Source organism: Equus caballus, chromosome 6 (assembly GCF_041296265.1).
Source record: "Equus caballus isolate H_3958 breed thoroughbred chromosome 6, TB-T2T, whole genome shotgun sequence".
Classification (NCBI taxonomy): domain Eukaryota; kingdom Metazoa; phylum Chordata; class Mammalia; order Perissodactyla; family Equidae; genus Equus; species Equus caballus.
In genome coordinates, this window is record NC_091689.1 from 60423695 (window position 1) to 60436010 (window position 12316).

General features: G+C 36.1%; 1 protein-coding gene across 4 annotated transcripts in view; it reads left to right on the forward strand.

The window, feature by feature from the left end:
* The first annotated feature begins 1030 nt into the window (after positions 1–1030).
* The window catches only part of SLCO1B3 (solute carrier organic anion transporter family member 1B3), a 77560-nt gene continuing 66274 nt past the window's right edge, over positions 1031–12316 (forward strand). For 2 of the 4 annotated variants that reach the window (XM_023642200.2, XM_070269208.1), the window contains exons 1-2: positions 1047–1464; positions 10995–11125. The gene's annotated coding sequence lies outside the window, so the exon portion shown is untranslated. 4 annotated transcript variants of the gene reach the window in all.

Below are 12316 nucleotides of genomic sequence, written 5' to 3' on the forward strand. Positions count from 1 at the left end.
CAAACTTAGTAGCTTAACATAACACAAATCTATTCTCTTGCGGCTCTAAAGGTCATAAGTTGAAATCAGTTTCATGAAGCTAATGTCTAGGTATCAGCAGGGCTGATTCTTTCTGGAAGCTCTGAGAGGAGAATCTGTTTCATTACTTTTTTCCAGTTTCTAGTGACCACTTGAGTTCCTTGGCTTGTGGCCTTTCCTCCATGTTCAAAGTGTATAACTCCAGTCTCTGCTTCTATCATCACATTGCCTTCTCCTCCGACTGTAGTCAAATCTCCTTCTTCTTGACTCTTAAAGGACTCTTTTCATTACATGTAGAGCCCATCCAGATCACCCAGGATACTCTCCTCATGTTAAGGTCTTAATTATATTTGCAAAGGGACTTTTGTCGTGTAAGTTAACACTCACAGGTTCCAAGGATTAGGGCATGGGTATCTTTAGGGGCCGTTATTCAGCCTCCCATGTCATTATTCTCCTCTGCCCTTCAACTTTATTTTATACATTACATGAAGTTTACAAAAGACACTGCTGAGATGTCAAATTCTGAGAAGAGACACCAAACTTCTATTTAATCATTCAACATTTTATTCAACAAATATTTCATGGGTATCCATTAGGTATCCAGAACTGTGTTAGACTTTGAAGCAAGCACCGTAGATATATCCCTGCCTTCAGGGAGCTCACGCTCACATCATCCCCATTACTAAGTCATGTATGCCCTCCCCCCTACTCCTTTCCCTGCTATGGATTTGCCCTTCCAAGTCCAGTCCTGCCTTCCTGACCCTAAGCCAAATAGCTCTGTCTTTCTGGGAGGATGGAACAGGAACATAATTCATTTTACCGTGTAACACAATTAACTTATCAGCATTAAAAACCTATGCAGATGATGTTTTACTCTTTAGTTATTATGTTTACTTCACCTAACCTGAAGTAGCATGGAAAAAACATTGTAATATCCTAGGCATGGGTTAAATTTGTGAAGGCTCCTAATCTCCTTGGAGTAGGGATTAGTGACTGCATAAATATTGCCCAAGAAAGAGCTAATTCCTGAAGAATGAAAGCAGCTTTTACTGCAAAGTGCTAGATGACTACTCAGATATGTGAACTGCTTAGAATAGCCATCTTTACAGACAGGAGTCTGCTTCCACCTACTGGCTGGAGAATCTCACAATCTTCAGTACCACACAGGTAGTTTCTATCTGGGTCTCTGCATTTGTTTCTGATTTGTAGATGTAGTGTCAGCTTCTGTTCACCTAGGCCTCCTTTCCTCCAAAACCTACCAGCTCTCTCTCGTCCTAGCTTCTGGAGTGACTGACTGAACTAGCCAGTATGTTGTGTTATAAAAATTGTTAGGCAGCTACAGATATCCAAGGTATCCCAGAGGACATCTAAAGCTGTGAAGAAGTGTTTGGGACACAGAACACACTTACAGAGGCCTGAGGAATTTGGTCAAGATGATCCAAAGAGGTAAGGTCATGACTGGAATTTCAGGGGTCACTTGATTTGCAATGGTGGAGGACAGAAGAATTCTGTGGCTGCAAAGACAATTTTGGGGACTGTGACTGGTCTTTGTTATATCATGTGGGAGTAAATAACTTGAGAATTCTCTAGGAAAGTTGGAATTTCCAGAAAAAATATATTTATTTTGTGATCTGCAGTGTTAAGAACATATCAGAAAGCAGGGGTAATTAGGATTTCTGTTGTAGGAAACCAAATGTTGTACTGGTGCTATTCAATTGGACACACATTTTTGCCATTTGAGTACAAAAAATTATTATTCTGAGTTTGAGCCAAAGAGTACCAGAAAGAGTTGAGGGAAAGAATATGTGTATCATATAATATATTAGAGAACTCTGTCATAAGGTCTTGTGGAATTAGCATGAGTGTGGTCTATAATCAAATAAATGCAAAATGAAACAATAGTTAGTTTCTGGTTTGCAACTGATTAATTGTCCAAGATTGAAAAAAAGGTATGACCAATAGATATGAATTGAGAGGTGAAATATATATGGAGGGACTGTTATTGATAGAATTTTTCTGGAAAGCAGTTTGAAAAGTCAGTTTTGAAAAGCTTACACTCTTCGAATAAGTAATTTTGGTTCAAGGATAGTATACTATAGAAATAATCACACATGTGCTCAAATATTTACGTAGAAAGGCATTCACTAGAGTATTGTTTGTAATTAGAAAAAGCCTATTATAACAGCTACCATGTATTGAGGGATTATAATGTTCTGTCCTTGTGCATGATCCTTGATCCTTAGAGACAGCAGGAAATGAAAAGGAGAGAAAAGAGAAGAGGGGAAAGAGAGAAATAATATAAAAACTAGAAGTAATAGAGCATTGCCTATCCCCTCTGTTTCCTCACAGGCTAATGATTTGGTATTTAAGGACTTGGAAGAAGTTAGATTAAAGCCTAGGGATGGTTTAAGTGAGATTTTGTGACACTCTTGGAAAAAGGCCATTCTTCCTCTGCTCCACCTCAACCACGGTACAGATTGACACCCTGAAGTTATTCTGTCCAAGAAGGTAGCCACTAGCTACACGTGGCTACTTAAATCTAAATTAAATAAAACTACAAATTCAGTTTCTTGGTCATACTAGCCACATTTGAAGTGTTTAATAGCCACATGTGTCTAGTTGCTACTACATTCAGGAGTTCACTTATGGAACACTTTCATCATCACAGAAAGTGCTGTCGCACAGCACTGCCCTGAAGGCTTAATGGAAACAGCCTTGAGTAGAATTTCTATGCCTTGTTGAGCAGTGGGAAAAATGTACTCCATTGCACTTCAGTCACCCCATCCCATAGCCATTTTCTGGTATTTGTCATCACCTAGAACTGCTCCAAAATAATACATTTAGATTTCTACTTCTTTCCTTGATGTCATTCCTTCAACTACTCTCAGCATATCCTTCCTACAAACTCATTGGACTTCCAATTTATTGGTCCCTTTGTCTCCTATCCATTAGTACATTGATGTCCAATAAAAATATAATGAAGTATAACGATTATTTAGGTATTCTAATAGATACTTTCTTAGCTTAAGGAAGCTCTAGTCATAGTTTGCTAAGTGTTTTACTCATGAGTGAATGAAGAATTTTACCAAATGCCTTCTCTGCATGTTTTGAGATAATTATATATAAGATTTTTTCCTCTTTATTTTACTGATGCAGTGAATTACCTTGATTGACTTTTGAATCTTAAGCCATTCACTAATGATAAAAAATACTCTCAGAAAACTAGACATATAAGGGAACTTTTTCAGCCTACATCTACAAAATCATACACCTAGCATCATAGTTAATTGTGAAAAACTGAAAACTTTCTCTCCTAATATTGGGAACAAGAGAAGGATGCCTGTTCTCACCGCTTCTATTATGTGACATGATAGTCTGAAAAAGGACTGTGTGGAGGTCCCAGACAGTACAATAAGGCAGGGGAATAAAAGGCATCCAAATTGGAAAGGAAGAAGTCCACCTATCTTTATTTGCACACAACATAGTAATCTACATTAAAAATCCTCAGAAATATATTTTTAAAAATCCACTAGAACTACTAACTGAGTTTAGTAAGGTTTCAGGATACAAGCGCAATATACAAAAATCAGTTTTACTTCTATATGTTAGCATTAAAATAATTGAAATTAAAATTGTCAGAAATTGAAATTAAAATAATGTAATTTGTAATGGTATAAAAATATGAAATGCTTAATGAATTTAACAAAAGATATGAAAAACTTGTACTCTGAAAACTACAAAACTGTGCTGTGAGAAATTAAAGAAGACTTAAAGGAGAGATGGATCACGGTCATAGACTGTATGACTCAATATTGCTAAGATGCCATTTATACCAAAATTGGTCTATAGTCACTACAGTCCCTACCCAAATGCCAGTAGAGTTTTTTTCAGAAATTGATAAGCATAATCAAAAATTTATATGGAAATACCAAGGACCTAGAATAGCCACAACATTCTTAAAAAAGAAGAAGAAAATACGAAGACTTATGGTATCTGATTTCAAGGTATATTATGAAGTTATAATAATCAAGATACTATGGTGTTGATATAAAGATAGATATGTTGATCAATGGAACAGAATAAAGAGTCTGGAAACAGACCCACACATTTATGTTTAACTGATAATTTACAAAGATTCCGAGTCAAGTTAATAGGGAAAGAATAATTCTTTTAACAAATGAGGCTAAATAAATTGGATAAAAACAGGCAAAATAAGGAACCTTGACCCTTGCCTCAAACCTTGCATCAAAATTAATTAAAAATGGACTAGAGAACTAAATGTAATAGCTAAAAATATAAAACTTCTCGAACAAAATCAGAAAACTTCGTTGACCTTGATTTAGGCAAAGATTTCTCACACAGCACACAATAAAGCACAAGTTGTATGGGAAAAATTAATAAATTAGACTTCGTCAAAATTTTAAACTTTTACTCTTGAAAATCTTTACGAATATATATCCAGCGAAGATATTGTTTGGAGACCTCTAAAGAACTCTTACAACTCAATAGTAAGACAAACATCCCAGAAAATACTAGACAAAGATTTGAGTAGACATTTCACCAAAAAAAAAAAAGAGAGACAGAGAGAGACAGAGATAAATAGCAAATAGGCACGTGACAAGACGCTCAGCATCACTAGTCATCAAGGAAATGAAAATTGAAACCACACTTATATACCACTGCACATCTACTAGAAGGACTAAAATTAAAAAGCCTATTCCTACCAAATGTTGGTGAGGATAAGGAGGAACTGAAACTCGTACATACTGCTGTTGGGAATGCAAAATGATGCAACTATGTTGGAAAACAGTTTAGAATTTTTTAAAAACTTAACACACACCTTCCATATGGCCAAGCATTGCAATACTAGATATTTTTCAGGAGAAAGGAAAGCATATGTCCCACAAAGACTTATAAGAAAATATTCATAACACTTTTATTTGTAATAGCCCCAAACTGGAAACTACTCAAATTTCTATAAACAGATGAGTAGATAAAGGAATTGTGATACATTCATATAGTAATGGAATATTAATCAGGATAGAAAGGAATGAACTATTCATGTACAGAACAACATGGCTGAATTTCAAAATAATTGCGTTGAATGAAACAAGTCAGACAAAAAGGAGTACATACTGTTTGATTACATTAATATACAGTTTTTAAAATATACATTAATCTATAGTGATGGAAAGCAGATCAATGGTTAAGTCTAGGGTGGGGAAAGGTAGAGAAGGGCAGGAGAAAACTTTTGGGAGTGATCATTATGTCCATTATCTGGTCTTGTTGGTGAATACATATGTCAAAACTCATTAAATTGTATACTTTTGAATAAACACAAAAGTCTTGAGACAGGAACATGATTGGGACATTTATGGAACATCAAGGAGGCTTGTACTGCCAAGAAGAAATTACTAAGTAGGATATAATGTTATAGGGGTACCCAGGGAACAGATTCTGTAGATTTTGGTAGAATATAGAAAGGACTTGAGTATTTATTCTAATTGAGCTAGGAAGCCATTGGAAGATTTTGAACACAATTTTCACAGAGAATTTCCTCATGTTGATTCAGTGTCAAGTTTGACTCTTCAAAGAAAATGAATTATTGGCTGTTTTCAACATTTTAATCACATCCATCAATAATTGGATAATTGCTTCATATACAATTATAGACAGCTTCCTTACCATCTTTATTTTGCCAGTGTAAGTCTTTGCTTTTAACATCACTTCTTTGCCATAGGTTTTCTTTATATGGAAAATTCAATTGCTCACTCATTCAAAAAAAACGTTTATTGAGTATCTACTAGGTACCAGGCACTGTTCTAGGCACTGAGGATACAGCAAAAGAGATGCAAACCTATCCTTGTTCTTCTGGAGCTTACACTGTAGTGTAAATTTATGTTTGGTAAGGCAGATGAAGGCAGACAATAAACAAGAGATATGACCAGAATTCCTAGATGATGGCTAATGAGAGAAAAATAAAGTAGTTAGAAGTTATACTGAGGTAAAAGAGGGTAATATTTAAAGGGATGGTCAGAGAAGAACTCTTTGTTAAAGTATCATTTGTGTGGATACTAAAAGATGTGATGGAGCGAGCTATGCAAATATCTGGAGAAGAACATTCTAGATAGAAAGAACAGCAAGTACAAAGATGCTGAGTATTGGGTCTATATCTTATTGGACCTTGAGGCCATTCTTTGGACTTTATGCTGAGTAATGTAAGAAGCTATCGGAGGATTTGAGCAGAGCAGTGTCATGATATGACCTGTTTTGACATGGCAATTCTGGCTGCTGTGTTGAAATCTACACAGGGAAGTAGGGTTGGGGAAGAGGGTTGGTGAGTATAAGGAAACAAGCTGAGATACAAGTTGGAGGATGTTGCAGTAATTCAGGACCAGAGTGACAGCTGTGGAAGCGGTAAGAAGTGGTCAGATTCTGGATGTATTTTGAAATTAGAGCCTGATATGATGTGAGTAAGAGAGGAGTCAAGAATGATTCCAGCATTGTGTGTGTGTGTGTGTGTGTGTGTGTGTGTGTGTGTGTGCAACTAGAAGGATAGAATTACAAGTTACTAAGATAGAGAGAACTACAAAAGGAGACGTTTGGGAAGGGAAGATGGAAAGAACAGCTTGGAAAATGTTAAGTATGAGATGTCCTTTACATATCTAAAGGGAGATGATGAGCAGGCAATGGAAAAATCTAGAGCTCAGGAATAAAGTCCTGGCCAGAGATAAAAATTTTGGAATTATTATATACAGATGGTATTAAAGACATGAGCATAAATAGGATCAATACAATGAGATCAATACAACCTTCAGTACAATGGTTGAATCCTATGTCACGGAATCAGTGGAAATGACTCAGAAAGTTATCATAGAATAAGTAGGAGTTGAAGCCTGAGACACTCCAATTAAGAGACCAAAGATACATAAAGGATTTAGTAAATAAGGTGGAAATGAAGTAACTGATGAATTAAGAAGAAAACCACAAAGGATGGTGTTCTGGAAAGTATTTCCAGGAGAAGGGAATAACCAGCTCTGAAAAATGCTGCTAATAGTTCAAATCAGATGAAGACCATTACATGCAGCATTTAGGTAATTTATGCCTTAGGCAAGAGTACTCTGAGTGGAGAGTTGGGAGCAAAAACTTGATTGGATTGTGCTCAGGGGAGAATATGAGGAAAGGAATAGAAAACAATAATTATAAGTAAGACTTTCGAGAAGTTTCTCTTTTTTTCCTGTAAAAATAGCACAGAAATAGGGCAGTATCTGGAAAGAGAATAGAATCAAAAGACGGATCTTTGAAGATGGAAAAGTGACAGCACCTTTATATGTTGATGGGAACATTTCTCTAGAAAGGGAAAATTGATATCCTTGGGAACACAAGGAGAGTGGACAACCTGGTGCACAAGTGGAGGCTGGTCTTAGAGCACAGACGTTCATCAAGACAGAATATGTGGTACTGATACTGTAGGTAGAGAGATGTGATGGAAGGAGCTTTGGGAAGTTTTGTTCTTCATTTTTGTCATTGAAATAGTCATCAGCTGAAGGTGAGGATAGGAAGGAGTGTGCTAGAGTTTTGAGGAGATAGGTGAAGGTAAAAAATAAATAGAAAGACGACATGGATTAAGAAAATGTAACATGATACCTAGGCAAAATGAAAGGCCCATTTGAGCATAAATTTAACCACCATGTGGTTGAGGGTTTTTCTTCAACTGCATCCAGCAGCATGGATGAATGGACAGAGTAGTCTAAGAGTTGGATTTAATCAGTGTTGAGGTTTTGTCAAGCAATTAAAATGGTCTGAGTCACAAATGACTTGAAGACATATGGAAGAAACTTATTACCACGACCACTCAGATATGGAAGGAAATGAGGACACGAAATAAGAAACAGGGAAATCTCTGGTAGAATCAGTCAATGGATTATAGATCCTGGTCAGTGGAAGCACTGTTGCATACAGATACTACAGAGTGTGAGCTGAAAAGATAAATAGTGGTAATCCAATCCTTAAAATTGATATTATGGAGAAGTTGCAGTTTTTGGCATGACAAGGTCTAGAATATGTCCATTGGAGCGAGTAGAAAGAAGGTCACTGGAGAAGACAACAATATCAATAACAATATTCTTGATAGCAATATCAAGAAGACAGAGAATTAGGATTCTCTTCATGGTCATTGAAATCACCAGTAATTACGATAACAGTAATATTGTGAGAGATTGACTTTGAACCAAGAGTTAAAACTGTCATGGAATAAGTGGGAGTGATTCGAGGATTAGTAGATGATTCTAACAACGAGGATAAGTCATAGTCTTTTGATATGAGATTCAAAACCATGGATTCTGAGGGAAAGGGTGTGAAAGTGGAAAGGAAGTAACCAAGTAAAGCAAGTTGGAAACCAGTTCATCTGGTGTGGAGTAATGCCCCCACCTTCTTTAGGGAAGGGCCAGATGTAACTTAGAACAAGAAGGTGATGCAAAAAAATTCAGAGAAGGTAAAGGGAATTCTACTTGTTATTAACCATGAGTTCCAAAAAGCTCCAGAGAAGAATCTCAGTCCAGGATTGGGAGAAGGAAGGGGGATGAAGGACAAAAACAGGGACATGCAGAGCCATATAGTGATTAGACAGGAGGTGAGGAGAATGATCAGGGAATCCCCACCTTCTTATGATGGTGGTTAAAGTAAGGGAGATGATGGCCATAATACAATTAATCATGATAATGCCAGGGCTTTAGCATCAGTGAGTAGAGAGACGCAGAGTTCTTTCCAGGAGTATACAGCCTTCTTGGAGATGCCTCTTCACCATTGCCAAGGGAGGTGTGAAGGGAAGGCAGCAGCAGATTTGCTTTGAGCCTGAAGACTCCCTCTTAAAGCATACCTGTGGCATTCACCTGAGAACTCTGGGAATAAAAACTGTTGGAAAAACCTGCTGGGCACATGTCTTAGAGATTTTCTTTTTATGCCTTTCGTATGAATTAATTGCTCTAAATATTTATAATACACAAATGTCCTACAATGAATCTTATTAGGTATTAGGTATTGAATCTATAATGTGTCAAGTACTGTGTAAAGCATTTTACAGACTCTATTTAATCTTTACTCCAAGTATTGTCTTGCTACTTTATAGATGAGGATATTGGTGCTCAGAACCCATTTAACTAACCTACTTAAGTTCATACTGCCGGTAAGTAGCAGAAACAAATTGGCTTCAAAATTCATCAGACTTCAAAGAACATGACACGTCATCAGAACTGTGGTGATTATCTCTGGAATAAACATCAATAGACTGTTTTTAACAAATTTTGCAATTCTATTGACCCGTGGATGTTAGCATAATATTGATGTTGAAAGAACTGTTGCAATGTCTTTCCTCTGACCGCTTTTATTCTTCCACAAATTGCACGAGAAGAGCTGTCTAATTACTCAAACAGTCACACAGAGAGAAGGGCACGGAAAATGCTCTTTGATCTCTGGCAACATTCCAGAATTTCACCACATAGCTTTAGTTTAGGGATTAGAAAGATTCTCAGTTAATGTACACTATTGTACCTTCATTCTTTTTGTATACTTGTCTCAAAACAAGATGATGTGCCTTGCGTAGTATGGAAATTCGAAGAAAAAAATCTTTAGCATGGGAACATCTAAATTATATTCCTACTCTCAGTGGAAGGAAAGTCCACAAAAACAACTAAAAACATTCTCTATCTCAGCTATGGTGGTTCTCAAAATCTAGTGTTCCATAAAGATTAACTGAAGAGCTTATTTTTTTAAAAAAGCATAATCTTTGGTCAACTAAATAAAAATCTCCTGGGTGTAGAGCCTGGACACACATTCTGACACAGCAGAGGACTATTGGGAATCCCAGGCCCTAATCTTCCTAGCCTGGGTCTACTTTTCTCAATCCCCCTTAATTGAGAAATTAAGGATTTCCCAACCCTGCCCCCTCTCGACCCTCTCTGGTTCTTGCTATGATTCCAATACTTCCAAGAATAAACCAGGATAGAATTAATCTATCATAACTGAGATAAAGAACTTAAATACATATTGCTGTAGCTGTGTCAATAATTGTCCTGCAGAAGTGATAAGGAGTAACAATCTTTTCATTTATGCATCCTCCCACTGCTATATATGTGTGCATATATATACATATATATATTCACCTTGCTTTCTCTATATAAAAGCCGTAAATACATATATAAGCTACTATATATGTATTTTCTATATAATAGCTATGTATGTATATAATAGTTATATATATAATATAAGAAATATATATATTTGTTCATGTGAGAGAAAGGTTTGAATCTTACTTGAGTTAGTTTACCTCCAGAACAGAGCCCAATGTCTGAAGTATAGAAGTATAGGAGGGAATCAATACTGTTTGAATTAGTGTATGAGTGAATGAAACTTTGTCCCTCCTCGGGAAAGCTTTCAATTGGATCAAGCTCTCCCCTTCTGTAAAAACCAAGTCAGTAGAAGGAAACTATGTGATCTTTCTTTAGGCTTTGATGTAAGGAAACTGTCACGCAAAGTAATCTTGACTTTTGTCATTTTTAAAAAATTTTGTCACTTAGAAGATCTATAATGAATTGGCGCTTTACTATTCTATATGAGACATCCTGTATTCATCCATGTCACATTAGAACTGCACCCAAGTATCAAGCAAAAAGAGTACCTTTTTTTCTTTTGAATGCCAAACTGTAGACACATTTAAAAAATTGCCTTGAATTTTTTTCTATTTGGAAGAGTTTTAAATACCTTGGATAATCTGTTGTATTTGTATTTTTAAAGAAAAAAATCTTATGCAATCAACTCAAGTAAACAAATATAAATTACTCTTAGAAATAAAGCTTAATAACTGAACTTTCACATAAAAATAATTTAGAAATTCTGAGAAAGTGTAAGAAAGCCTTTAAAATGCGTTAGTCTGGAGCAGACCCTTAAAATAGCTAGTTAATTTTCTTCTCTTTGCCCAGGACAGTGACCTAATAAGATGGTTAATCATCATTGGACTGATGAAAAAAGGCCAACTAACTATTTAAAGAGAGACTTTAACAACAGATAAAGAGATGGACTTGTGGCTGTTGCTGTAGGATTCCAAGTCCAGGTAAGAACCTTTGAGATTCTCTAATTTCAGCATTTCTTCTATGTGGGAAACTTCCACAAATTTCAGGGAAAAAAATGTTTTGATGAGCATGATAAATATTACACATTTTGTGCTTTGTGTCTCCCACACACTTATATTCTAAGCTCTTAAAACTGATTAAATATCCCTACTAGAGAGAGAAGAGCCTCAGGTTTATATACTTTCAAAGATAAAATGCAGAAAATCACACATTTATAATTTAAAAATAAAGTTTGAAATCTTGTTCCTATTACTTTCTAGACAAGTTGAACTTCACGTCTGAAAAGTGAACCTCTGGTTACCTTCTAAAAATATGCTCCAAAGCAATTATTTTCACTAACTGCGTAGAATTATTAGACTTACTCTCTATTTCTTTGATTCTTCTTAACTGGATAATGCTGAATGGGAAGTTAGTTGGCAAACATCAAGAAATGGGATGTGGCTGAAAGTCACTTACTCACCTCTACTTTCCTTGTTTCAACTCAAATTTGACTGAAGGTGAGAGAAAAAAGAAATTTTCTAGATAATTTTCTCTCTGATCAAATGAGAAAAAAATTCTGCTCTGCATGGTTCCTAGCACAAACTAAGGACTCAATAAATACTAATTCCCTTCACCAATTCAGGAAGGTGGCTACCCTTATAAGACAATTGTTATTGTCCAAGTAAGGTGGAGGACGGAAGAAGCCCCTTCATAAAATGTCTCAGAAGTTAGTAAATGCTGTTTTCCCTTTTGTCCTCCTCAGTTCCGCAGGTACATAGTAGAAACTGAGTCACTTGGCTTGCACTGCTTTTCTGTGATCCCTCCAATGGTAAAAGCTTCACACAAATAAGCTGAAGCTGGTGAGATTCTGCCCTCTACTCCACACCAATCAAGCTAGGCAGAACAGGGCTGTTCTAGTCAAGAGAGAGTTTCAAAACCACGTCTGAATGCCCGTGGTCTTGTCTTATAAATACATTGTGTCACCCAAATTCATTTATATGTCAGTTGTTTGGGACTCTAAGAAAAGATTGTCCAGAGAAAAATATGCTGAGCGTCTCCAACTCAGGCTCAATGTCATGGTGAAATGGAAAGTGTGGTGTTTAGAGTCAAGCCTAAATTGATATTCCAACTTTCTAATTACTTTGCAGTTGCTTGTTACAATTTTACCTTTCTCAGAAATGAAGAAAAAAGTA